This window comes from Delphinus delphis, chromosome 6, assembly GCF_949987515.2.
Source record: "Delphinus delphis chromosome 6, mDelDel1.2, whole genome shotgun sequence".
Taxonomy (NCBI): Eukaryota; Metazoa; Chordata; class Mammalia; order Artiodactyla; family Delphinidae; genus Delphinus; species Delphinus delphis.
The window spans coordinates 29,654,448-29,679,580 of record NC_082688.1 but is presented as its reverse complement, the minus strand read 5'-3'; the positions used below and the strand labels follow the sequence as shown (position 1 = coordinate 29,679,580).

General features: G+C 34.9%; 1 pseudogene; it reads right to left on the bottom strand.

Annotated features, from left to right (window-relative positions):
- Window positions 1-1,396: 1,396 nt before the first annotated feature.
- The window catches only part of LOC132427640 (protein zyg-11 homolog A-like), a 45,006-nt pseudogene continuing 21,269 nt past the window's right edge, over window positions 1,397-25,133 (bottom strand).

The following is a 25,133-nucleotide window of genomic DNA, read 5'->3' as shown; positions in this document are numbered from 1 at the left end:
GTAATGCATAAGTGTTTAGTTTATATTTGTTGAATAAATAAATGGATGAGGAATCTGTGTCGCAAACAGATAATTTTTTGAAAGTTTCACAGTTAATTACTAATGGAAGAAGCAGCGGAACCCAGGTTGCCACCCAGGCACTTTCTAATAGACTCCATTGCCTATAGTTTTCTTTTTTCTTCTGGTGACAAACCAAATATATTTATTAAATATTTTTAGTAAACAGTAATTAGGAGGGATTTACTGTACTTTGAGTTTGAGTTTAAAGTGTGAAATTGTAGTAACCAGCCTCCAAGATGGCTCCCAATGATACCATGTCCTGGTGTGCACGACCTTGACTGTGGGCTGAAATTATTGACTCCCTCTTGAACAAGGTAAAGGCTACCTCCTGAGAGATCCTGAGACAGAATCATCTGACTTGACTCAGTTATACCATATCAGGCTTCTGACCCCTCAGAAACTATGTGGGATAATATATGTTTTTGCTTTTAAGTTCTAAGTTGTGGGGTAATTTGTTAAGCAACAACAAATAACTAATAAAATCATTTTTAAAATAAATGTACCACCATTTACAACCAAAATTATGAAGTAAAAAATATTATATATATACACCACATACACATATCTGTGTGTAATATTTATACATTATATATTTTGTTAAAGCTGTCTCTATATGTATTACCTATGTTATATATCTGTGGAGTCCCTTAGGTTAATAAGATCATTCAACACAGAGGGGTATTTCTGAAAATTGCTGAAGTAAATTCTGAAGTCATCTAGAATGAAGGCTGCGATCCCCTGCGCTTTGGGGTTTGCCTCACTGTGCTCCCAGATGCCACACAATAGCTGCAGTATTTGCTGGGGTTTTTACAGCAGACACGATACATAGCCCACAGTGACCAGAGTAGTACTGAAACTGAGCAGGACCCTGTGGGGCTCCTGGGCGTGGAAGCCTTTCTGTAGTCCCCATTTCTTGGGACTAGGCTTCAGCTTCCATGACCTTGCCTGAGTTCCAAAGGGTAGGTTCAAATGGCTGCTAGTCAGGGAAGGGAGGGGATACAGAGACAAGGGAGGAGCAGTCAAGAAACAATAGCGCAGCCTTGGGGCAGGATCCTGGTTCTGACTCGAGTACACATGAAAATATCTTTGAGCTCTTCTGCAGAACTCAAACTCCCAACAACTGGGAGATGTCACTACTTGATGAAGCATTCTTCATTCCAGAGAGAAGTTCACAGTTTGATAACCTTGAGCACCATAGAAGCTCATCAGGAGACCACCTGTGGCCAGATTAAAGCAATGCAGGCTCTACACATACCCTGATCCTTATCAGCAACCCCGCCCTTGAACCATTGCTATAAACCTCCTCACCAAATCCCCCCTGGTTGGGACACAGTTTCTAGGGCACGAGCCAACTGTGTCCCCCTTTGCCCGGCAAAGCAATAAAACTATTCTTTTCTATTTCACACAAAAATCTGTCTCTGAGATTCAATTTGGCTCTGGTGCACAGAAGCTGAGTTTTCAGCATCAGTACCAAGAAGTATCTGTAGGTCACAAATGCTGTCATATGACACCTTGAACTTGGCCATTTCTGGATGTTTCCATGCAGATCCTGGAAAAGAGCACTCCTATGAAGATCATGGAATATTCAAGGCTGTTAATCAGATATCAGATGGTATATGAGGCCTGCAGCAAAACAACTGACTCCCACTTCTTTGCTGTGAAGCAAACTACTGATATGCTTCACTACATCTTCAGTCACTAGCTTGGAAGAGAGTTCTCTGACTTCAGCTATGTTGTTCTCCAAGCCTTGAGTGAAGAGTGCCAGTCCTCAGTTTTCAATAAATTGCTTGCAGGCAGCTAGAGATTCATCTTCAAGATTCCAAAGTGCTTTCGAAGTAAACAAGAGAGCGACATCATGTGAATTCTCAGTATTCTTTTGTTTTCCTACTGCTAGAAGATCCTTGATTGCCATGAAGAGCTTTCCTTTAGGTTGTGAAGTTTGCTGAGATGAGCGTTGCACGGCTAGAAAAGAGTTGGAAGCTCACTGCCACTATGTGCATGCCTTCAGAGCCATCTCGTAACAAACTTGGCAGCATCATACCAGTCTAATGGAACACTGGCATGGATCCCTGTCAAGGCACCACACCAAGGAATTAACTGGTTACTCCCTGAGGGAAACTCCATAGCTTCGAAAGACTTTGTATTCCACCACATCTTTCAGAACACAATCTCTCCAAGGTAACAATCAGATCTTTCAGGCAGACATTAGCCAGAGTAAGGAGATGCCTCCTCTTGCACCATGTAGCAGCCCAGGGCATCCTTTTGAAAGTAGAGAGGGACAATGGTATTGTTCCAGAAGCTGTGGTGCAAGAAGTGAACCAGTAAACCATGATGCCCAAGAAGGGAGAAGGTGTCAAGCTGGACCTGGATTCCTGTGAGATGTAATATGGGCCTACTCTATGAATAGGGCACACTGCACTCCTATTGGGAATGTTTTAATATCTACCAAATTGAAATGATAGGATACAATTTTCTTGATCTAAAGTAAATTTCAAAACTTCCTATGGAAATAATTAATGAATAATTAAAAAAATAAGAAACTACAACAAAGACATATTCCAATGAAATTTTAGACATTAAAGTATATCAGATAAATCCTAAAATTATCACCACTGGGGAAGGGGGCAGGATATTTAAAATATGGTAAGGCAATGGATTAACAACCACAGAGTTTAAAGAGAAGAGATTTTGATCAAATAATTAATGGCTCCAAGGCAATGCTTCAAATCAAGAAAATAATCAAAATAAAAGGCATATCATAAAACAAGTAGAGATGATAAAAAATAATAAAATTTTCTCAATAATAATCCTTAACATGGCTATAAAAGCATTCAGATGTTACTTCAAATAACTGAAAGAAAACACATTAATATGTAAGAATAATAATTTGGATGAAAAAAATCTCTGATTATATCAGCAAAAATTCTAGGTAGTATATTTATGTTCAGAGGGGTAGTATTTTTCTTTTTCACTGGGATGATTTTTATTTTTGGTACAAATTGATGCACAGTATCAAAGACAGTGCATCTGTGTTTTTATATATAGGTAACATGTTACCCCCCCAAAAATTATCCCATTACTTAGTACCTTAAAAAAATTCATTTATTATGTCACACAATTTTTTGAGGGATCAGAATTGAAATAAGAATATGTAATTTCAAAATCATTGAAGAAGAATAAAAATGGCAAAAAATACTTTTCAAAAATGCTTACAAAACAAGAACTAGAGAAGGAAATATCAAGGAAGCATATAATACAGAAAGGTATAATAACTTTATTACAGCAAGATGGAGATAATAAGCTTTGATTGGATCCAAAAGCAAAATCTAACATTATGCTGTTATAAAGGAAAATGTGAGAAATAAATGTTATAATTAAGTGGAATTAAGGAATTGTCTGTTCTCATTCTTAGCCCTCAGAGCCACTCTCCAGCAGCAAAAATAGATCACTTAATTGAACTAATTAACTGAAGTCTTTCAGAGTCCCTAAGAAGGCAGATGTTAAAAACTGTTGTAATACTTTCCATTCCACTAAATGAATAGAAGAGAAACTAAATGCCCTAAGGCACAATACGAGGGACCTATTGATTAGAAGTATGGGAGAGGGTTTTTATCTAAAAGGAAGAAAAATATATCACTTTAGAAAATTATATCATTTCATGTAGGATCAATCACACCAAAAACCATCTACCAGTAAGAATAGTATTTTAAAGACCACAATTGAGATCTTAGGTTATTGCTTTGAATTGGGTTAGAGTATTTCATTCCTCACTTAACTATGCTTACAAGCCTGGGAAATGGCAAACATTGATGATCATCCAGCAGAAACCTAGGGCATCCTAAAGCTAGTAGACCAACTATTGAGGGCATTTTCTGTTGAAAGGATCAAGGGATCAAGCTCTCTTCTTGTGAGCAGGGACACAGTTTTCTGAGAAGTGAAGGGTATCATTTGGTGTGAAGAGATAGCAGTCATTCAACAAATAGTTATTGTTTTACCTTATGTTTCACACAAAGTACTGAGGATAGAGTAGTGAACAAGGACTACAATGTTCCTCTTCTTCATGGTATTAAGTTCTAATAAGGTAACTTAGAAAGTGAACATAACATAAAAGGAATCAATTAATTGGGGATTATACATTCAGAGACTGAATGAGAAATTCACCTAAAAAGAGCGGTCAGGGAAGCCCTCTCTGAGGATGGACTGTTTTATCAAACCATAATGAGATACAGCTAGGTACATAAAATTCCGGGGTTGTGTGGGGAAGAATTCCAGACACAGGGAAAAAATGTGTAAAAGCCCAATGGTAGAAATAAGCCATGCTTTGTACAGAACAAAAAGCCAGACAGAGTGGCTGTAGCACAGTATTAAGGAGGACAGTGAAGAGTGAAGTTTTAAGAGATAGATATTAGCTATATTATATAGACCACAACAACATGTTTGGATATTATTCAAGGAACAATGAAAAGCAACTGGATAAATTTAAGCATATGGAATGAGGATGGTAACTGGCAGAGGGTGGAAAATGTAGGGCTGCTAATTTTTTTTTTTAAGGCTATTCTGTTTGCTATGCTGAGAATTAATGGGAGGGGAACCAATTAGAAAGCTACAGTTATAAGCTTAGTGAATATTAGTATAGTTTTAACCAGGGAGGTAACAGGAGATATGGAGAGAAACAGACTCAGTACATATTTATATTTGAGATAGAATGAATAAGACTTCTTAATGAATTAAATAGGGTAATAGTGGAAGAAACAAATGAATAAATTAACTACTAAGTGATTTGGCCTGACAAACTAGGTGAAAAGTCTTAGCATTCATGTATACAAGAAAAATTGGAGAAAGAAGTAGTCTTGAAGAAACGGAGAGTGTGATTTATAATTTTCTTTTGTACACTTGTAAATCTGATAAGTCTATTAGATGCACAAGCGATGATGACCTTTAGATGTACAAATGAAGAAAGTTGAATATAACATGATATATATGTACATACATATAGTTTATGAGCACAAATATATGGATTCTATATTAAATTATATATACTAAAATTACCTTAACACAGGATGATTTCTGTTTTGCCAGCTTCATTGAGGCATAACTGACAAATAAGATTTACATACATTTAAAATATACAGCTTGATGTTTTGATGCATGTAAATATTGTGAAATAATTACCACAATTAAGCTAATAAATATATCTATTACCTTGCATAGTTACCACTTTCGTTTCTTTTTTGTCATGAGTATGCTTAAGAGCTATCATCTTAGCAAATTTTGAATTTCAAGTATACAGTACAGTATTGTTAATTATAGTCACCATACACACTGCATATGTGTATATATATATGCATGATGCATATATATTACATTATATTATACTATATACTATATATACTATGTAATATGTATATAATGTACTAGGCATATATATTGATGGGGTTCAGGGCAGGGTGTCTCAGAATGTGTCATTTTGGCATGTGAATTATGGATTATTTCAAATTGAAGACAATCAAGGCCCAACAGACTCAAGAAGAGCTTTTTAGCTACCCCTTAACTGCCTAAAAGAATTTAGATAAGGCACCTGTACCAGGAAGAGAGATATTAGCAAACATAACTTTATTTTTGCATCAGAAGGACTTAGCCACATAGCACAGCAAACAGGCAGACATATGTTTACCAAACATATGCTCTTCCCATCTTCCTGTGAATTGTCTTAGTCCCCTTTGAAGTTCCAGACCCCTCCCTGCTTCTCCTTGGCTCAGGATGGCATATAAATCTTAACACTCTGACGGTCAGAGAGCTTGGTATCTTTGGGATTCCCACGTGTATGAAGTTAAATTAAATGCTTTTCTCCTGTTACTCTCTCTTTTGTTACAGGGGTGTCTTAGCCAAGAACCTAGAAGGATAGATGGGAAATTATTTTTCCTCCCCTACAGCATACTACATTAGATCTCCACAACTTATTCATCTTGTATAACTAAAACTTCGTATCCTTAGACCAACATTCCCCCATTTCCCCATGGCCCTAGCCCTTGGTAACATCCATGCTACTCTCTGTGTCTATGACTTTGACTACTGTAGATCCCACATGTAAAATGTTTTTATATAGAATGCATACAGAGTGTAGGTTAAGTTTCAACTTACTGTCTCCACAAGTATTTAAAATTAGGTTAATTATTTTCTGATGAAATTTGTTAAATCTAGAACTTAAGAACAAATGGGATAGATCTCTCCCTGCCCAGATTAAAATTCTAGGAAACTGTGAAACAATCTCAATCATTATCAAGGAAGAAAAGATAGTAAAAGTTGAACTCTCAAGTATTCAGAAATAAATGGCAATGAGAATGCATAATATTAAAACTTACGGAATTCAGGAAATATTTCACCACTGGAAGATATACTTCCTTTAATTTATTATGGGAGTAAATAAAAATAAAGTCCTACTCAAGATGCTTGAAAATAAAACAAATAAACCCACAGGAAATATGAGACTAATTTACAACAAAGTCAATAATGAATTAGAAAACAATGGACTTGCAGAATGGCCATCATTAAAAAGTCTACAAATAACCAATGCTGGAGAGGGTGTGGAGAAAAGGGAACCCTCCTACACTGTTGGTGGGAATAAAATTGGTGCAGCCACTGTGGAAAACAGTATGGAGGGTCCTCAGAAAACTAAAAACAGAATTACCATATGATCCAGCAATCCCACTCTTGGGCATATACCCAGACAAAACTATAATTCAAAAAGATACATGCACCCCTGTGTTTATGGCAGCACTATTCACAATAGCCAAGACATGGAAACAACCTAAATGTCCATCAACAGATGAATGGATAAAGATGTGGTACATATATACAATGGAATACTACTCAGTCCTAAAAAGGAATGAAATAATGCCATTTTCAGCAACATGGAAGCAAATAGGGATTATCATACTAAGTGAAGTCAGAAAGAGAAAGTCAAATATCATATGCTATCACTTAAATGTAGAATCTAAAATATGACACAAATGAACCTATCTATGAAATAGAAATAGAATCAGGGACAGAGCAAAGAGACTGGTGGTTGCTAAGAGGGAGGAGTTGGGGGAGGCATGGACTGGGAGTGTGGGATTAGCAGATGCAAATTGGTATATATAGAATGGATAAACAGCAAGGTCCTATTGTATAGCACAGGGAACTATACTCAATATCCTGTGACAAACCATAATGGAAAAGAATGTGAAAAAGAATGTATATATGTATATAACTGAGTCACTCTGCTGTACAACAGTAATTAACACAACATTGTAATTCAACTATTGTTCAGTAAAGAATAAATTAAAAAAGAAAACAATGGACTTGGTAAATATACGCAAGCCCATTTCCTTAAAATAGTGAGTACATAAGGTGTAAAACAAAATGTAAACACTTTATGAAGGCTAATTAAGAAACACATAACCTAAATAGACATTTCTCCAAAGAAGATATAGATTGCCAACAAACACATGAAAGAATGCTCAACACCATTAATCATTAGAGAAATGCAAATCAAAACTACAATGAGATATCAGCTCACATCGGTCAGAATGGCCATCATCAAAAAATCTAGAAACAGTAAATGCTGGAGAGGGTGTGGAGAAAAGGGAACACTCTTGCACTGCTGGTGGGAATGTAAATTGATACAGCCACTACGGAGAACAGTATGGACGTTCCTTAAAAACCTAAAAATAGAACTACATACGACCCAGCAATTCCACTACTGGGCATATACCCTGAGAAAACCATAATTCAAAGAGTCATGTACCAAAATGTTCATTGCAGCTCTATTTACAATAGCCAGGACATGGAAGCACCCTAAGTGTCCATCAACAGATGAATGGATAAAGAAGATGTGGCACATATATACAATGGAATATTACTCAGCCATAGAAAGAAACAAAATTGAGTTATTTGTAGTGAGGTGGATGGACCTAGAGTCTGTAATACAGAGTGAAGTCAGAAAGAGAAAAACAAATACTGTATGCTAACACATATATATGGAATCTAAAACAAAATAAGGTTATTAAGAACCTAGGGGCAGGATAGGAATAAAGACACAGATTTACTAGAGAATGGACTTGAGGATATGGGGAGGGGGAAGGGTAAGCTGTGACAAAGTGAGAGAGTGGCATGGACATATATACACTACCAAATGTAAAACAGATAGCTAGTGGGAAGCAGCCCCATAGCACAGGGAGATCAGCTCGGTGCTTTGTGACTACCTAGAGGGGTGGGATAGGGAGGGTGGGAGGAGATGCAAGAGGGAAGAGATATGGGGATATATGTATACGTATAGCTGATTCACTTTGTTATAAAGCAGAAACTAACACACCATTGTAAAGCAATTATACTACAATAAAGATGTTAAAAAAAGAAAAAGAAAAAAAGGAAAAGAAGAAATGTCCTGGGAAACAAAAAATAAGTCAAGAAGTAAGGATGAGTCCAAATGCTGACAAACTATTGAAAAACATAAAGCCCCTCCCCAAATTAATCCACAATATGACTGGTCTAGCACCGTAAAAGGATAGCATATGATGAGACAGAAATCTATCTATAAGTTATTCTAGAGTTCCTTAGATTACAGATACTATGGTATATAGCCCAGCTGAGGTACATGGAATGGTTCTTTGTTCCTGACCTCAGTAAATAACTAATAACAATAAAAAGAAAATATTTCTGAAGTTACAATGGAGTTATAAGCTTAGGGAAACTGTGAGGCCTCTGTACAGGAATAACTTCTAAGCCATAACAATATATGTGTTAAAAAAGGAGACAGCAGGCCCAAAAAGGAGTCACTTGTACTAAACCCCAGGTCAGAAGACCCAGAGTTAATACTTAACCTAATTGCAATTTCAACACCCACCCCCACAAGGAATATGACCTTTAACCATCCAACCTGGAATTTCCTGGTCAGCATGGAGGAAATCTGCTGATAGACCCTTTTCATTCCCCTTAGGAAGGTGACCTTGCCTAAAACAATGCATTCCTTGCTAATAATTTCCTTTTTTTCCTCTCCTTCTCTGCCTTTGAAAACTTTCCTTTTCTGTAGCTTGACAGAGCTGAGTTCTTTTCTATTGTTACATGGGATTTTGCCCAATTCATAAATTGTTTAATAAAGCCAATTTTATCTCTAAAATTTGCTCAGTTGAATTTTTGTTATTTAAATGTATGGCTCTAGTTATGTTAATCAAAGTAAGGAGATTTCTGTGAATTAACACCTCTTGTTACATCTATGCAAATGAAACTGGTCAAATAAAGCATAAAATTAATGATACTGGCTTATAAAATCACAAAACAAACTTATGGAATGGACATGTTTTAGGGATAACCACTTGATAAGTATGAACTATGGGAACAAAACTAACACATATCCCTGCCAACATTAGCCAAGTGTGGATAGCAAGTCCTTTGGTGGGAAGTGAGTGGTGAGCATTTTGTACCCTGAGATAAACCGAAAATAACAGGGTTTTTGCTTTTGTCCCCAGACTAATTCCTTAGATTTTCCTACAAATTATTGATTCTCTAAGGAAAACGATTTTATCATTGACTTTTTCAAAGCTGATACCTTTATAAATATGATAATCATGAGAAAAAAAATTTTTTCAAATCTGAATAGACTAACTGGTAATATTGTGTTTTTCCCTTTAAATGTCTTTTGCATTTTCTATTTAATTATTCAGTCCTTCTAAGTCTGACACCCTTGCATTTCTGGTAAACAGAGTTCTCGTTCCTCAATTCTTTTGTCTCTGAGTCATTCCTTCACACAAAGGTAGTTCAAATCAAAGTTCTTCTCTGGGATATTTTGCTGGAATGATGAGAAGAGAGATTCTGATGGGATTCAGGACAGGCCACACCAAAATGTGCCACTTTGGCATATGGCTTATATGGAACTGACAATCAAGGCCCAACAGACTCAAGAAGAGCTTTTTGCCTCCCCCTCAACTGCCTAAAAGATTTTAGATAGGGAGCCTGTATCAGGAGGAGAGTTATTACAAAAGATGACTTTTTTTTTTTTTTTACATCAGAAAGACTTATCTGCAGAGCACGACAAACATTTTCTTTCTTTTTCTTTTAAAAAATAAATTTATTTATTTATTTTGGGGTGTGTTGGGTCTTCGTTTCTGTGCAAGGGCTTTCTCTAGTTGCGGCGAGCGGGGGCTACTCTTCATCGCGGTGCGCGAGCCTCTTACTGTCGCGGCCTCTCTTGTTGCGGAGCACAGGCTCCAGACACGCAGGCTCAGTAGTTGTGGCTCACGGGCCCAGTTGCTCCGTGGAATGTGGGATCTTCCCAGACCAGGGCTCGGACCCGTGTCCTCTGCATTGGCAGGCAGATTCTCAACCACTGCGCCACCAGGAAAGCCCACGGCAAACATTTGTTTACCAAACATCTGCTCTTCCCATATTCCTGTGAATTATTTTCTTCCCCTTTGAAGTCGCAGACCCCTACTCCCTTCTCCTTAGCTCAGGATGACATATAAGCTTCAATTTCCTGACTGCCAGAGAGCCTCACAACTTTGGCATTCCCATATGTACACAATGAAAGTTTTTATTTTCTGTTGTTAATCTGTATTGTGTCAATTTAATAATCAGGCCAGGCAAAGAATCTAGAAGAGAAGGAGAAGTTTTCCTCCCTTACAGCTCTTTCACACTGGAGATGAGGTTGAGAATGTGGGAGCGCAGAAATACACACTGGAACCCCAAATTTCTAGCCTCACAGTTGAAGAAAACAAAACAGATGCAAGAAGGAAGTGGACTTGTAGAAAGAAGCCAACACTACAGGAAACAGACCAGTCCCAACAGGGTTAAAACAATTATATCCAATTATCCCAGACTCCTTACATCAACCCTGACCATCCTTCAATATGCTCTTATTTCCTTTTTGGCCTAAGCTAGTTCAAGCTTGTTTTTAATCCCTGATAATGAAGGGAGCCCTAACTAATCAAACAATATGGTATACTCAGAAGTATATGAAATGTTCAGGATGAGAGAAGCGGCTGTTGGGGTGAAGTCTAAAGAAGTTAGTTGGAACTTGTGTCGCCAGATGGAACAGAGAGGCTGCTTAAATCAGTTTTGCCAAGGGTGAAGATTGTCACTAAAGATTCACATGTGAATATTATCCAAATAGTGGTTTTATACCTGACACGATCAACTTTCATTTCCCTTTACAAGTTCAGTTTGGCAACTGACAATCAGTCATATTATGAGGCCTAATGGGAGAAAACTGAAGTTTGAAGGCAAATGACTGATTTTTTTTAAGGAAGAATTTTATTTTATGGTAATTCTGGTTGAAGTTTTCAACCAAAATTCAAGTTTTTGCCTGCGGAGGTTATGTGTCAACTGATGGTAGGCCAGAATTATTTTGGAAGTTGAGGTTTATCTCAGTTTCCATGCATTCAGATCCAGTTTTCCATCTTCTCTCGACAACTTTTTCACATAGAACTTAGAAATCTCCACTGATGTCCCCAGCATGTGTGCTAATTTCAACACTGTTTTTCCAAGTTTTACTCAATTCTATGCTGACTTACTTCAAGGTTCATTAAACTCCTGTGCACACTGACTTGGTCCTAAATTAGCTATTGGAAGCCTGGTGATTGACTGAACTTTTGTCACTATGGATTTGCCTTTCTTATTTTTACTAGATTGATATTCACTACTTTTTAATTTGGCGAAGTGTTTTCCTTTCCATTAAATTGATTCTCCTAGTTGATGATTACAGTGAAGCACTGTATGTGGGGAACATTATTCTAATATACCTTCTTTATCTTAAGCCCATTTCAGTCAGATTTTACCTGAGAAGTATTGCAAGCCATTGTGCACTGCTTTTAAAAATTAAGCTATTCAGTAGGTCCTTGTCAGTTATCTATTTTATATATAGTAGAGTGTATATTTTAATCCCCAAGGGAACTATACTCAATATCTTGAAATAACCTATAATGGAAAAGAATGTAAAAAAAGAATATATACATATACATATGTATAACTGAATCACTTTGAAATCAACTATATTTCAATAAAAATTTTAAAAAATAGAGCTATTTTTCTAATAGTTAAGGTGAACAGTGATTTGGGAAAATATCAACGATTGACATGAGTGAAAAGAGAATTCATAATACTTTTAAATTAATATAGTCTTGATTATTGTTTTCATATTAGTGAAAATAAAATAACTTCAGAGTAGAAGTACCAGTGCATTTTCGTCATTTACATCCTGATAGAGTATTTCTCAACTTCCCAAATTTAGTTATACTTTAAATGTTTATTGTTGAATTTTCCTGCTAACATATTACCTTTAGCAATAAGATAGAAGAATAATAAGCCAGTTAATTGGATAAGGTGTTAGCTTTTGGGTGTCTATGACACCCCAGCGTTTTGTAATTTTTTCCCCTTAAAGAAAGAAAGGACAATAGTTGACACAAAATTGCCGAACAAAGGAAAAGTGTTAAAACTGGGAAGTCTCTGATTGTGGGAATGAATTGTTAAGTGAGTTTTCCCAAGTTTACAATTAAGCTAGAATTCATAACTATGTGCTCTTTGATCCAAATACCCCAAGGGTGTGGAATCATTACACATATCATTACACATAAAAGCACAACAGGAAGTTTGATGCTTCTTTGACATAAGAATCCAGTTACACTGCAAAAGATTTTCTACTGGAAAGGCTGGATAAATGCTTAATGGTTTCTATTTTACTTATTTTTTCAAATTAAGGAGTTCTTTTAATAAGCACCTTAAATAGTGACATACCATTTTTCTTGTTTTTTTAAAGTATCGTATAGAGTCACTAATTTTAACTCAATATTCTATGTGTGTTGATCCATTATAACTATTTCTATTTTTAATCTCTCATTTTTCCAAATGTTCTTCAACGATGGTGAGGGCTTCATTAAGGGACTGCTGTATCCATTTGAACCAACTCTGTTAGTTTTTGAAAATTTGTTTGCTCATCTGAGAATATATCCCAGACTTGACCATTTCTGTTCCCAGACCTAGAATCAACTAGTGTCTCAAGGAACCTGAGTTTCTTTCAGTGATGAATGGTTTTAGAGTATATCTTCTGTAGTTTTTATGTCTTGTAGTTTCTGCCTTGTCAATTCACTGCTGGTATTTGCTTTATATTTGTTAATAATTATAACTTCATGATTAATTAGGGACCTCATTAATATAAAATGTCCTTTTTGAACTTTTAAAAATGCTTATTGTGGGTCCAATTCTACCTTCCATAATATCAATATAATACCCTCTCTTTCCTTTTAATTCACATTCGCCTAATATATCCTTTCTCATACTTTTATGCACATTATTTTGTTTCAGATGTGTCCCATATTCAGCATACAGTTAAATTTTACTTTGTAAGTTAATGCAAAAATTATTTTGTTTTGTTTGATGTGTTAAACGAACTTATATCACATGACATGACTTATAAGTTTTTCTAAATTCTGCCATATTATTTTTCTATTTTCTATACATACATGTGTATAAAAAGCAAACTTAAAATAATATATGTAAATTAAACAGCTGAATTTTGTGGTCTCTTCTTTACTCTTTGTACTTCTAAATTTAGTACCACTTATATCTTTGCTCTCATGGTTACTTATATAAACATATTAAATATATTTTTAGATCTCCACATATTAATTTTTGACAGTATGCCTAGGCTCCCTATTGTGATTATTAATAAAGTTGCCTTTTTACATCTGCTCCTCTCTCCCCCCTTCTTGTTTCTTTTGTTCATCATTAAATTTAGCAAATAGTCTGTTGCTTGCTAGTCTTTTAAATTTGCTTAAGCATTTACTGGGTAATCTGTTAGCTTAAAATGTTATATTTATTCCTTGATTTTACATAACAGTTAATGAACTTACTTTATTTTTCTTATTTTCCTCTCCATTCTCTGTCCTATTTTGAATCCCCTATATTCCTCCCCTGCTTTGCCTTATGAAATCTGCACTTATTTTAATCGTTTAACTGTAGATTATTTTAGATTCCTATGCAAACAATCATGTTTTGTGACAACAGTGACAGATGTATTTCTTTATAATCCTTATGCTTTTTATTTCTTCTGCCTAATTTAAAGAACTCATTATAATTTTGAAAGAAAAAGGTGGGAGGAAATTGCAGATATCATCTAATTCCTGATCTCAAGGGGAAAACTTTTAATAAATTTCTTGTAAATCTAACTTTGGTCATTCAACTTTTCAGTTCTAGAAATTTTACTTGATCCTCTTTTTTTTAATAACAGTTTTTGAGCTGTAAGTAACATACCATAAATGTACTCTTTTAAAATGTACAATTCATTGTATATCATCTCTAAAGGTTAATTCATGTTGTAACATATATCAGCAATTCATGTCTATATTGAATAATACTTTACTGTTTAGATATACCATATTATGTTTATTCATTTATCAGTTGATGGACATTTGGTATATTTCCATTTTTGGCTATTATAAACAATGCTGTTATAAATATTCATGGACAAGTTTTTTAATAGGCATATATTTTCAATATTCCTGGCTGTATAGCTAGGAGTGTGATTACTAGGTAGTATGGTAACTCTATTTTTAACATTTTGAAGAACTGCCAACCTTTTCCGAAGTGGTTGTACCATTTTATAATCCCATCAGCAATGTAGAATTGTTTAAAATCCACATATCCTCTCCAAGCTTGCTATTGTCTATATTTTTAGATGCCTGACCTTGGGAATATTAGCAGAAGGAATTAGTGTCACAAATCTAAGTGCCCATATAAGCAAGAAGGCAGGCGAGGGTATGGGCTCTGGAGTGATTATTTTGCATAAATGAAGGAGGTTCCCAAGACAGTCCCTTGCTAACCCTAGGAATCCACTAACCCTGGGAAGAGCAGGTCCTCTCTGGTCAAGGGAGTCCCCTGATGTCAAAATATCAGATAGAGAAACTAAAAAACATGGCTAATACATATGTACCTACCATTATAATATCATATAGAAGAGTTTCACTGCCCTAAAATCCCCTGTGCTCCACCTATTCCCAGACAACCCACAGCAACCACTGCTCTTAATGAGCTCTATAATTTGCCTTTTATGGAGTGTAGTATACCTAGAATACAGTGTGTGGCCTTTTCAGACTGGCTTCTTTCACATAGCAATATGCACTTAAGCTTCCTCCATGTATTTTCATGGCTTGATATCTTATTTCTTTTATCTTTCAATAATATTCCATTGTATGGATGTACCACAATTTGTTTATCCATTCACCTACCAAAGGATGTCTTGGTTGCTTCTAATTTCTGAGAATTAAACTGCTATAAACCTTTGGGTGCAGGTGTTTGTGTGTATGTTTTCAATTCATTTCGGTAAACAGTGAGCACAGTTGGTGTATGGTAAGAGTGAGTTTAGTTTTGTAAGAAACTGCTAAACTGCCTTCCAGAATGACTGTACGATTTTTCCTTCCCACTAGCAATGAATTAGAATTCTTGTTGCTTTAATCTTCCCCAGCATTTGATGCTATCAGTGCTATGGGTTTCAGCCACTCTAATGGGTGTGTAGTTATCTGTTTTTTAAATTTGCAATTTCCTAATGACGTGTGGATGCTTTGCATCTTTTAATGTTTGTTTTTTCAAATCTTTTGTCCATGTTTAATTGGGTTAAAAGTCACACTTTTCCTGCTACACACAGTCCAGCAAATGTGTGCTTCGTTCTACATTCTCAGGAATATATGGGAGCTTTACAAAGCTTGCTATGGGCATCTTATGCCACAGCTTTTCCTTTTAAGTGTTTTAGTAAGCCTCTACTGTTATTGCTGACTCAGGGAGATTCAACATTAAACAATAATCATTGATTGTTTTCTGCAAACAACAGGTTGTTTGCATAGAGCTGAGTCAGATCGAATAAAGACAATCCCTGTGAATGGAGCATTTCCAGAGATCTGCCCCACAGGTCAAGAGTAACCATTATGCGGGTGGTGGTGGGGAGGGACTGTTGTGAACATATACTGCCTGCCCCTCCAGTGGGTAGGCTGTTCTTTTTCACAATAACTATGGTTGTGAAGTAATTTTTAACGCTACAGCAGGACTGGGGTGGTAATAGGACAAGTTAAAACACCACAAAGCTGACTGTTCTTACCCAGATTCAGCAATTTTTAAAAAATAAATGCTACCATTGTTGCAAACCTTAATTTCAAGAGTTCTGAAAATGTCAATTCTCATTTTCATTTTTTTTTTTACCAGTATTCTCGTTGCCTTTATGGAGGAGACAATTTTAAGAGATCCTTACTCTGCTATTCCTTAAGTGCTTCTCCTTGATCTCTTTTTATAGAATCAAGTTTTGTTAAAACTTTCCATATTATTATCTATGTCCTCCATTATTGCATATTTTGAATATATGCATCATGGTTGTTTAAGAATCTTGTCTACTAACTCCAATATATAGATCACCTATAAGTTTGTCTTTTCTTTCTAATTTTCTTCCACTTTTCATTCATATGGTACTGTTTCTTTGTAATACCTAGCATTTATTTGAATTAAGTATCATTGTATACATAATGTTATGGAGTATCTGGATGTTATATTCTTTTCCCAGAAATGATTCATTATTTCCTGCTCCAAATTGATAAAGTGGCACTGAATCACCTTAATTAGACCAAAGTTAGCTTAAGTCTGGGTTTCAATTTTGGAAAGGTTCTATTCACCTCAGGGTCACCTCTGTTCCAGAGACATAGCCCTTGGCAATCTTTGAAGACTGTGTTCACTATGAACCTTCCCTACTTCCTTGAACTGTGAATATTTGTCAGGAAGAGCTTAAATTTTCATTCCAGACATCGTTTTGTTTGCCTCTGTCCAAAATTGAAAAATGTCCCCACAAGTAAAGCAGCTGCACAATTTCAGCTCAGTTTTTTGATGTTCTCACTTCTCCAAAACCTTTGCCGATTTCTCATTTAAGCAGCTTTCTAATGTTTTAAATAGACCTTTTTTGTTTTATATTTTATAAATCAAAAATTCTTGTTTTTAGCAGGATTGTTTTCGCCATCTTATGTGAAAGACCAAGTATGAATACAGCAGGTTTTCCATTCATGCCGACATGTACAACTATATTCCCTTATTTCCTGAGATATAATCTATTTCATTTATATTCTATATTGATTGTGAGACATACAATGGATAATTCACTTTCATAAATAACTAATAAGCAAAGTAAGGAATATTCAAGTCTCAATTATATCAAACCTGTAAATTACAACTTGGCTGACCTTGTTTTCCTTAATTTGTTTCTTTTTTGGCCCAAAACTGACAAATTTAATATTCATCACTTTTCTCTGATTCAAATATTTTTTCCTTCAGAGGCTAATGGAATGTTAGTGAATTACAGCAGTGAATTTTTATAGTTAGGACAAAATTATCCTACCAAATATATGACAGACAATTCTACCTGAAATATTTATCTTCATTAAACTTTTCTTTTGGAATCATGATGACATATTCGAAAGAATTTTAGATTATGTTGCTCAATTTTATCTGATTCTCATTTTTGTTTTCTTTTGTTTCTTTTTCTTATGAAAACCATAAACTGAAGCAAAGTATAAAATAATGCTAGCAGCACCTTTAATAAATTGATTAGAAATGAACTCCAGTAAACTAATATGTGCTTAAAATATTTAGAAATCTAAGTTATCATTTACTATCATTATCAATTCTATTTGGAATTACACAAACAGGTAGAAATCAAATAAAATGTGCAAGAAAGTTACAAAATAATTAAATTAAGCTTTTCAGATAGTCATATCACTATTTTTCTCTACAGTTATATTGATTTCAAATTAAATTTTAAAATAATGTTACTAGTTTTGGGATCAAAAGATATGTGTTCTGACACATAGCATACTAATTTCTGGCAGTATGCTCTCCTCTCCAGCAAGTTACTTAAATATTCGATCCTTGTTTAATTGTAAAATAACAATGTAAAACATTTCCTATTTCTATACATGTGCTTAGAGAGATTACTATATCAATTTGTATAGAACTCTAGAAAGTAAGACACTGATATCTTCATTATACAGATAAGAATCAGGTACCAAGAATAAATCAGTATATGTGAGTGCATGCATGTGTGTGTATGATCATTTATGTGATATAATTTTAGACTTAGAGGAAAGTTGGAAAAACAGTACACAAGTTCATATATCCTTTGCTCAGACTCATCAATTAAAATGTTCCACATTTGTTTTATCATGATCATTTTCTCCCTCTAACTCTATGTCTCTCTCTCTCTCTCTTTTTCTCTCCCCTTTTCTGTCTCTTTCTTTGTCTCCCTCCCAATACATGATTGTGAATTTTATATATATATATTTTCTTCTTTTTTTCCTAAACAATTTGAGTATGTCGGGTACATGGTGCTCTCTTATTCCTTAGTACTTCAGTATGTATTTCCTAAGAATGAGGACTCTATTACACCACCACAATATAATTATCAAAATCAAGATATTTAACATTGATACGATGCCATCATCTAACTGCTTTTCTAACAAAGTCTGTACACAAATGTCTTCAATTGTCCCAACATTGTTCTTTAAAGTTATTTTGTTTTTATCTAGGAGTCACTAAGTGCATTTGTCTGTTTTCTTAGTCATCCACTACATGAAAAACTTTCTCAAACTTTTTTCCTTTCTTTTTAAAACTTAGTAGAAAAAAAATAAACAATGATTTCTGACCTTGGAAAAGCTAAAAATTTTAATGGAACTCACTTTCCTATTGGTAAGATGGGTTGTTGTAATAATTAAATGAGGTACAACATATATTAAGCATTCAGCAAAACAGTGGAACAAAGATACTATTTAAAGGACACAAAAACTGTCTTGATAATTTTGATTAATGCCCTGATCAACTTAATTTTTATCTTACATTATATTAAGTAATATCTAATCATGGTAAAATAATAACAATAGGCAAAATTTACTTAGTACCTACCATCTGTCAAGTACTATGGTAAGTTCAATACACATATTATCTTACTTATGATTAAACAATTTTCATTTTAATATGAGGAGTTTTATTATCATAATTTTATAAAATAGGAATATGAATTGCATATATAGATTATATTACCTGCCAAAGTAAATTGCTAATTAATCATAAAGGAGTTAAAGCCAGATAAACTGATTCTATAAACCATCCTTTTCTTTCCATGGTAGATTTTCTAAAATTTGTCCTATCAATTGGTGTTCTGAACAAAACTATTTAATCGTCAAAAACTCTTTTACATCATAATGTAAGAATATTTTTCAGCAGTCAACATAAATCAAAGAGAATTAAATATAGGGAAATTTATTATCACACATAACTAGGAAGTCCAAAGAAAAGACAAGTTTCAGGATTGAATTAATTCTAAATAATTTATTTTGGTTCACTTCACTATGGTTTACTTCTCTTCCCCTAACCTCCTCTAATTCTCAGCTTCATTCTCAGGCCAGTAGTCAAAGAAATGTCTCACATATCTGAACAACAATCTTCAAAAATGAACACAATATAATGTCTCTTCCTAGAGATCTGTCAGAATGAAAAAAAGAAATCACAAAAGACATCAGAAAACTTACTGTTATATTTTGGTGAATCACAGGTCCATTGGTAAATGCAGTCCTATCCAAAGGAAATGCCATACACTCCTTAACTTAGTTCTTTGATCCTGAAACAAGAAAGAGAAGATGGTCATGATCAACTTAGACCAGCCAGAGGACACTGCACCCTGAATCTACTTTATAACATAAAGGGATGAGATAGAATTTTGTGGAGACAAGAAATATATTCTCTAAAACTCTTTTTGATATTTATCACACACACATTAATACAATAAATATTCTGAGAACTCCTAAACTAAACAAACCCATTTAACTTCAAATATCCCAATATTTTCAGTATGTTTTTCAGTATGCATTTCAGTATGTTTAACAGCAACCTGAACCTCTACTAACTAGAAGCCAGCAGCAAATCCCCTCCCCAAGTTGTGACAACCAATAATATTTCAAGATATTGCCAGATGTCACCTGTGTGCTGAAATAATCTCTTTGGTAAACACTGGGTAATACCTAGTGTAGAAAGGAGAAGAGAATTACTCAGTGCATGTTAACAAAAAGGTGAGAGGGAAGGGGAATGGGAGATAAAAATTACAAAAGAAAAGACATGTTATTTCAAGGAAAATTGAGATATATCAAAAGTAAGGAGAAATAAAATTCAAATGAAACCTGACAGATTAGTTGTCATGAATGTAAGTGGAGTCCGCTGACCCTCTGTGCCAATAAAAGTCAAAGGTTTGGATGAGAGGCTCTCAGGTTTTGGTTTGCATTCTTGTCACAGGAATACTTGACATAGAGTCAAATTCCAAAAAGTCGCTGCCAGATTTCTAATTAAATCTACCTTTCTGACAACACCAGTAGCCCCTCAGATGATTCAAGGGATAGAAAGAAACGTTATGAAAGGGGTCCATTTGAATATTTGAGTTTTAGATATCAGGATTCTCTTCAGTTGGTGGTATGTTGTAAACAGAAACAATTGCTGAGAGATCCAGTTACAAACTTAAGACTATTAGCTATGGGTGGGTGGGTGGGGGGCAACTTAGGCATACTGCGTAAAAACCTCATTTAACAGTGGAAAGAACGAAAGTGAATCTTAAAGTGGGTGCTGTGACTTTTCTTTACTGATAAGAGACCACCTGAAGGAAAATTAAAATATTCTTCATAACTTTCCCACCAAACATAGCCTGACTCACAGATGCAGAAGATTATTCTCACTGAAATTGTATATAGTCATCCTTCTCTTGAGATTCTACAGCTTTTCTTAAGCGGGCAGTAAGTAAATACAAAGACATAATGGTCTATTTGCAATTACAACTTCAGAATTTCATTGTATGAGGAATTAGGAAAGGTGTGTGATCGGACAAGAGGGCTAGGGAACTTGACTGGAATCCACTTTTTTTCTTTTTTATGGGGAGAATATTGTTTTTATTTCTACTATTAATTTATTGGAATTGTTTGAAAGAATGATGAAGATTGTTGGGAAGGTAAAGACCCTCTCTAAGGTACTGATACTCCATATCAGTTTGATTCCTCCAAAAAGCAGACACAATGATGGAAATAGATGTGCAAGTGATTTATTGGGGAAATATCTGTGAATGGCAAATGGGAGGTAAAAGGACAGCAAGAAGAGCCTTTAGACTGATGCAGGTCTAGAAGCTGTGACAAGAAAGGGGAAGGAAGGATGATTGGGCAGGAAGATTCTCAGACTGAAATGGAGTTACAAAAATGTTTCATCTAAGCCTGTGGAGTATCCTCAAATCCAAGTTTCAGTTAGAGCAGTCATGCATCCTACAAGAATGGTCCAATCATTTTCTGGGAACAGCCCAAGGGGAGCATAGCCTCAGTGCACCAATGTGGTGGTGAATCCAGAGGGCTGGAAGCAGGGACTATTAGTATGCACCTTGTAGTAGGCTCTCTTGAAGGAGATCGGAGAAGCACTTTTCCATGGTGGCCACATACCCACTCCTGCAGGTACACTTTCTCTTACTGGCAAGAAACACTCTGGCATTCCAGTAACTTTTAATCAATGATAAGTGAGGTTATTTTTAATTTTGCTTGACATTTTAAATTATGTGTACTTTTGATATTCTTTAAATGAGCAACTATTAATTTTATGAAAAATAATTATATTTTCTAAAATGGTATTTTTGCACTCAAAATTATTTATAGCTCTCCAGGTATTCTACAAGTTTAAATTATTCCTTTCCTTCCTAAAGTTTTATGTAGGAAACCATTTGCTTAATATTCCAAGGAAAAGTATATATGTAAATATGTAATGTATGTCTGATATAAAATAGGCATTGCTTTCCATTTTCAATATGGCTGTTTACAGAGCAATAACAATAATTTTAAAAGCTGATATACATGTATAGTCATATATTGCTTTTGTATTTTATGTATACTTTTAGGTTATCTACTTGATAAAATGTTTCTTGGGATTATGAATTCTATTATACACTAATTATGGTTTACTGTGCAAACTAATTATACAACCATAAGTATATATTTTACACTTAGAATATATTTTGGAGATTGTTATTTTTAGAATATATAATGAAAATAATACCATATCTGAGTTGAAGAAGTTATACTTTTTTAGAGCACATTTTCATATTGATATATAATATTTTTGAGGCTTTCGTTTATAAATATGTCCTAATAGTCCATAAACACAGAATTGATATTTTATTTGCTATAAATTTACCTAGCAAAAAAATGTTAATGAACACTTATTATTTTGTTTTTCTAGTCAGCAAGCAAAACTCTGTATTACTGTTAGATAATTTCCCATTGTATATTTTCTTACAAACTTCAGTGGAGGCAGATATGTCTATTTTCAGTATAGCAGCTAAAAGAGGGCAGGATTTCTAGACCTGTTACTACTCATTCAGAGTTCAAAAATGTGAACCACCATGGTCAATCAAATGCTCTTAACTGTATCCTTGAATGTGGAATAAGTGAAGGGGTAACTAGAATTTACTCATGATGTAGCAACAATGATGTCCACAGGTGCTGACAGGGTCCTGCAGCTTCTGAAGCATCATAACTAGACTCACTGATAAAACATAATCATTGCATCTTTATTTTCTGTTTACTCATTGACTAAGACTGATATTCTATACCTAAGTATTCAATAGTCTTTCAAATACATTTCTCCTTTTTTTCTTAATGATTCCATGATCACTTTTCTGTTGCATACCAAGGATTCAGATCAAAACCAACGATGCATAAAGACACCAAATCATCCAGAAAGAACGACAGTCCATATTTAGTTGTCAAACTCAGTGGAGAAATAAGGATGTAAATGTTGCATTCAAAGTCTTTGATGGAAATCTGGCAGTTCACGTAAAATAATGCTGTAATGGCTAATTAAATGAGTATCTATGATAACAGTATCAAATGTCCATAGAAGTCAAAGCTTTAGGAAAATATATTTATGTTGTAATCATTTAGGATAAAGAATATGAATAATTCAAGGATCATAGGGAAGTATGGGTATCTCTGAATTGAAAATAAAATTACTAACCAGATCAAATATCTAGGGTGAAATTAAAGGGTTTTCTATAAACATACTTAAATTCCCTGATCTCTTTTACCTGCAAAGCTAAAATAGCTAAGAACAAACCTTTAAATTTGATCAGAGGAATTGCCAAATTGTAATTTCAGAAGAATGTAAAACCTTACCTGTTGCTATAAGGAAAAGTCAGCTAAAGTTATGTAAGGAGAATTGAAATGAGGACGTCTGATGACATCAGGACAACCTGAGTTCCCTAATGCCCTATCCAACACTGAGCCTTGCTTGTCCACTGAAGTCTCTTCTCTTTTGTGCACTGAGACTTTCATCCCTGCTTTACAATTTTGCTATTTTCTTGCCTCAGGTCATTTTGTTGCAAAAACAATACAGTTCCACTTGTGCTTCCCTACACTGTCTTCAGAACCATAAATAGTCAGGTCCAAGGGTGTCCTGAGGAGGAAGAAGATAACAAAACATGTTCTCTAGGAGCATGTGATATGAGAGTTCTCTATTAATGCTGGAGAAATATAATTGTAGTTGCACTCATCAAGTTTTCAAAGTTCTATGGATAATGGATTGTTTCATTCTAATAGTTTGTACATAAACAGGGTTGTCTCAAAGGTGACCCACACTAAAAACTGTGAGATCCTCAAATGTCCTTGCAATAGTGTAGAAAGAAAAATCAAAATATTGGGGGAGTTAAAAATACTGAGTGAATTTAGCTTGTGTTCAGCTTATGCAACCTCTATTTAAAATACACAAGGGGAAAGAAATCAATCACTCAGGGCTTGACTGGACAACCAGCAACTTTGAAAATTACTTTAGTTATAATGTGAAATCCTATAGTTTAAATGATTGAGTGCTTTAATTTCAATGGGATGGTAATAGATACAGGGTGGAAAAAAACAATCACTGATATTTTGTTGTCAGAGGCTGTGTGACTCTAGTTACCACATGGGAATAGGGATGATGTAAAAATCATGACCTGACTTAGTGGGAATTTGGATGGTGGATACTTAATCATATATTTCTGTGTTATATTCAATCATGTACCTCATTCCCATATCTGCACATTTTATTTTTTTCCTGATTTGCACTCTTTCTGTAGTCATGAAACCATGTTTGCCTCTTCTACTGCTGTAGTTACAGATTGAAACATTTATGACAAACAATCCTGGTCTCTCATATTACTTGCAGGTACAAGCTTAACAATCCTGGCTTCTTAGCTGGCTGTTCTGAGCCCATCAACTCCTTCCCCAGGGCTTTTTCTCCTTTGATACAGGACACCACATAGCCCTGTTTGAAATCAGCCTGGTACAACCAAAAATGGGGAGGAGATAAAACTTCATGAGGAAATATTTGATCAATTAGAGACTGAAGTCAGTGGATAAACTCTTTCCCCCGCCTACTCTAATGGACTACCCTGTGATGGAGTTTATATATGGTTTCTTGAAAGACATGATGGAATTAGTCAGCTGGACATCTCAGCAGTCAACTGTAATGTAACCTTGCATAGGCTTTCCTGCCTTTCTCATTTTTCTTTTTTTGTCCTTTACACCTACTCATTGAATTATACTCCCTAATAAAGCAATAATATACAAACCTCCTGATTCATACTTTGTTTTTTGAGGTTATATTAAGAGAGTTGCACAAAAATCAAGATGGGATTCTGGAGCTCCAAATTGGTCTGATGGCACTAAGGATCCCACTGCTGGTAGAAAGTATGAGGCAATAACAATCAACAGCAGTTGTGACAATGGCAGGGATAGCGAATTACTAAAGTCGTCCTTTTTGGTTTATTAGAATGAAGTAGATGGAACATAAGAAATAGAAGTATGATGGCTATGACAATAAATGGTACTTGGAAAATTACAGCAATTGTTAGATTGGGGTAGTCTTATTTCTTTTAAACCCACTGATAACCTTGAAAACTATAATGATATGGTCAGGGAAGCCAACAACGAATGCAATGCACAGAGACACTGGCAGACACAGGGAAGCCT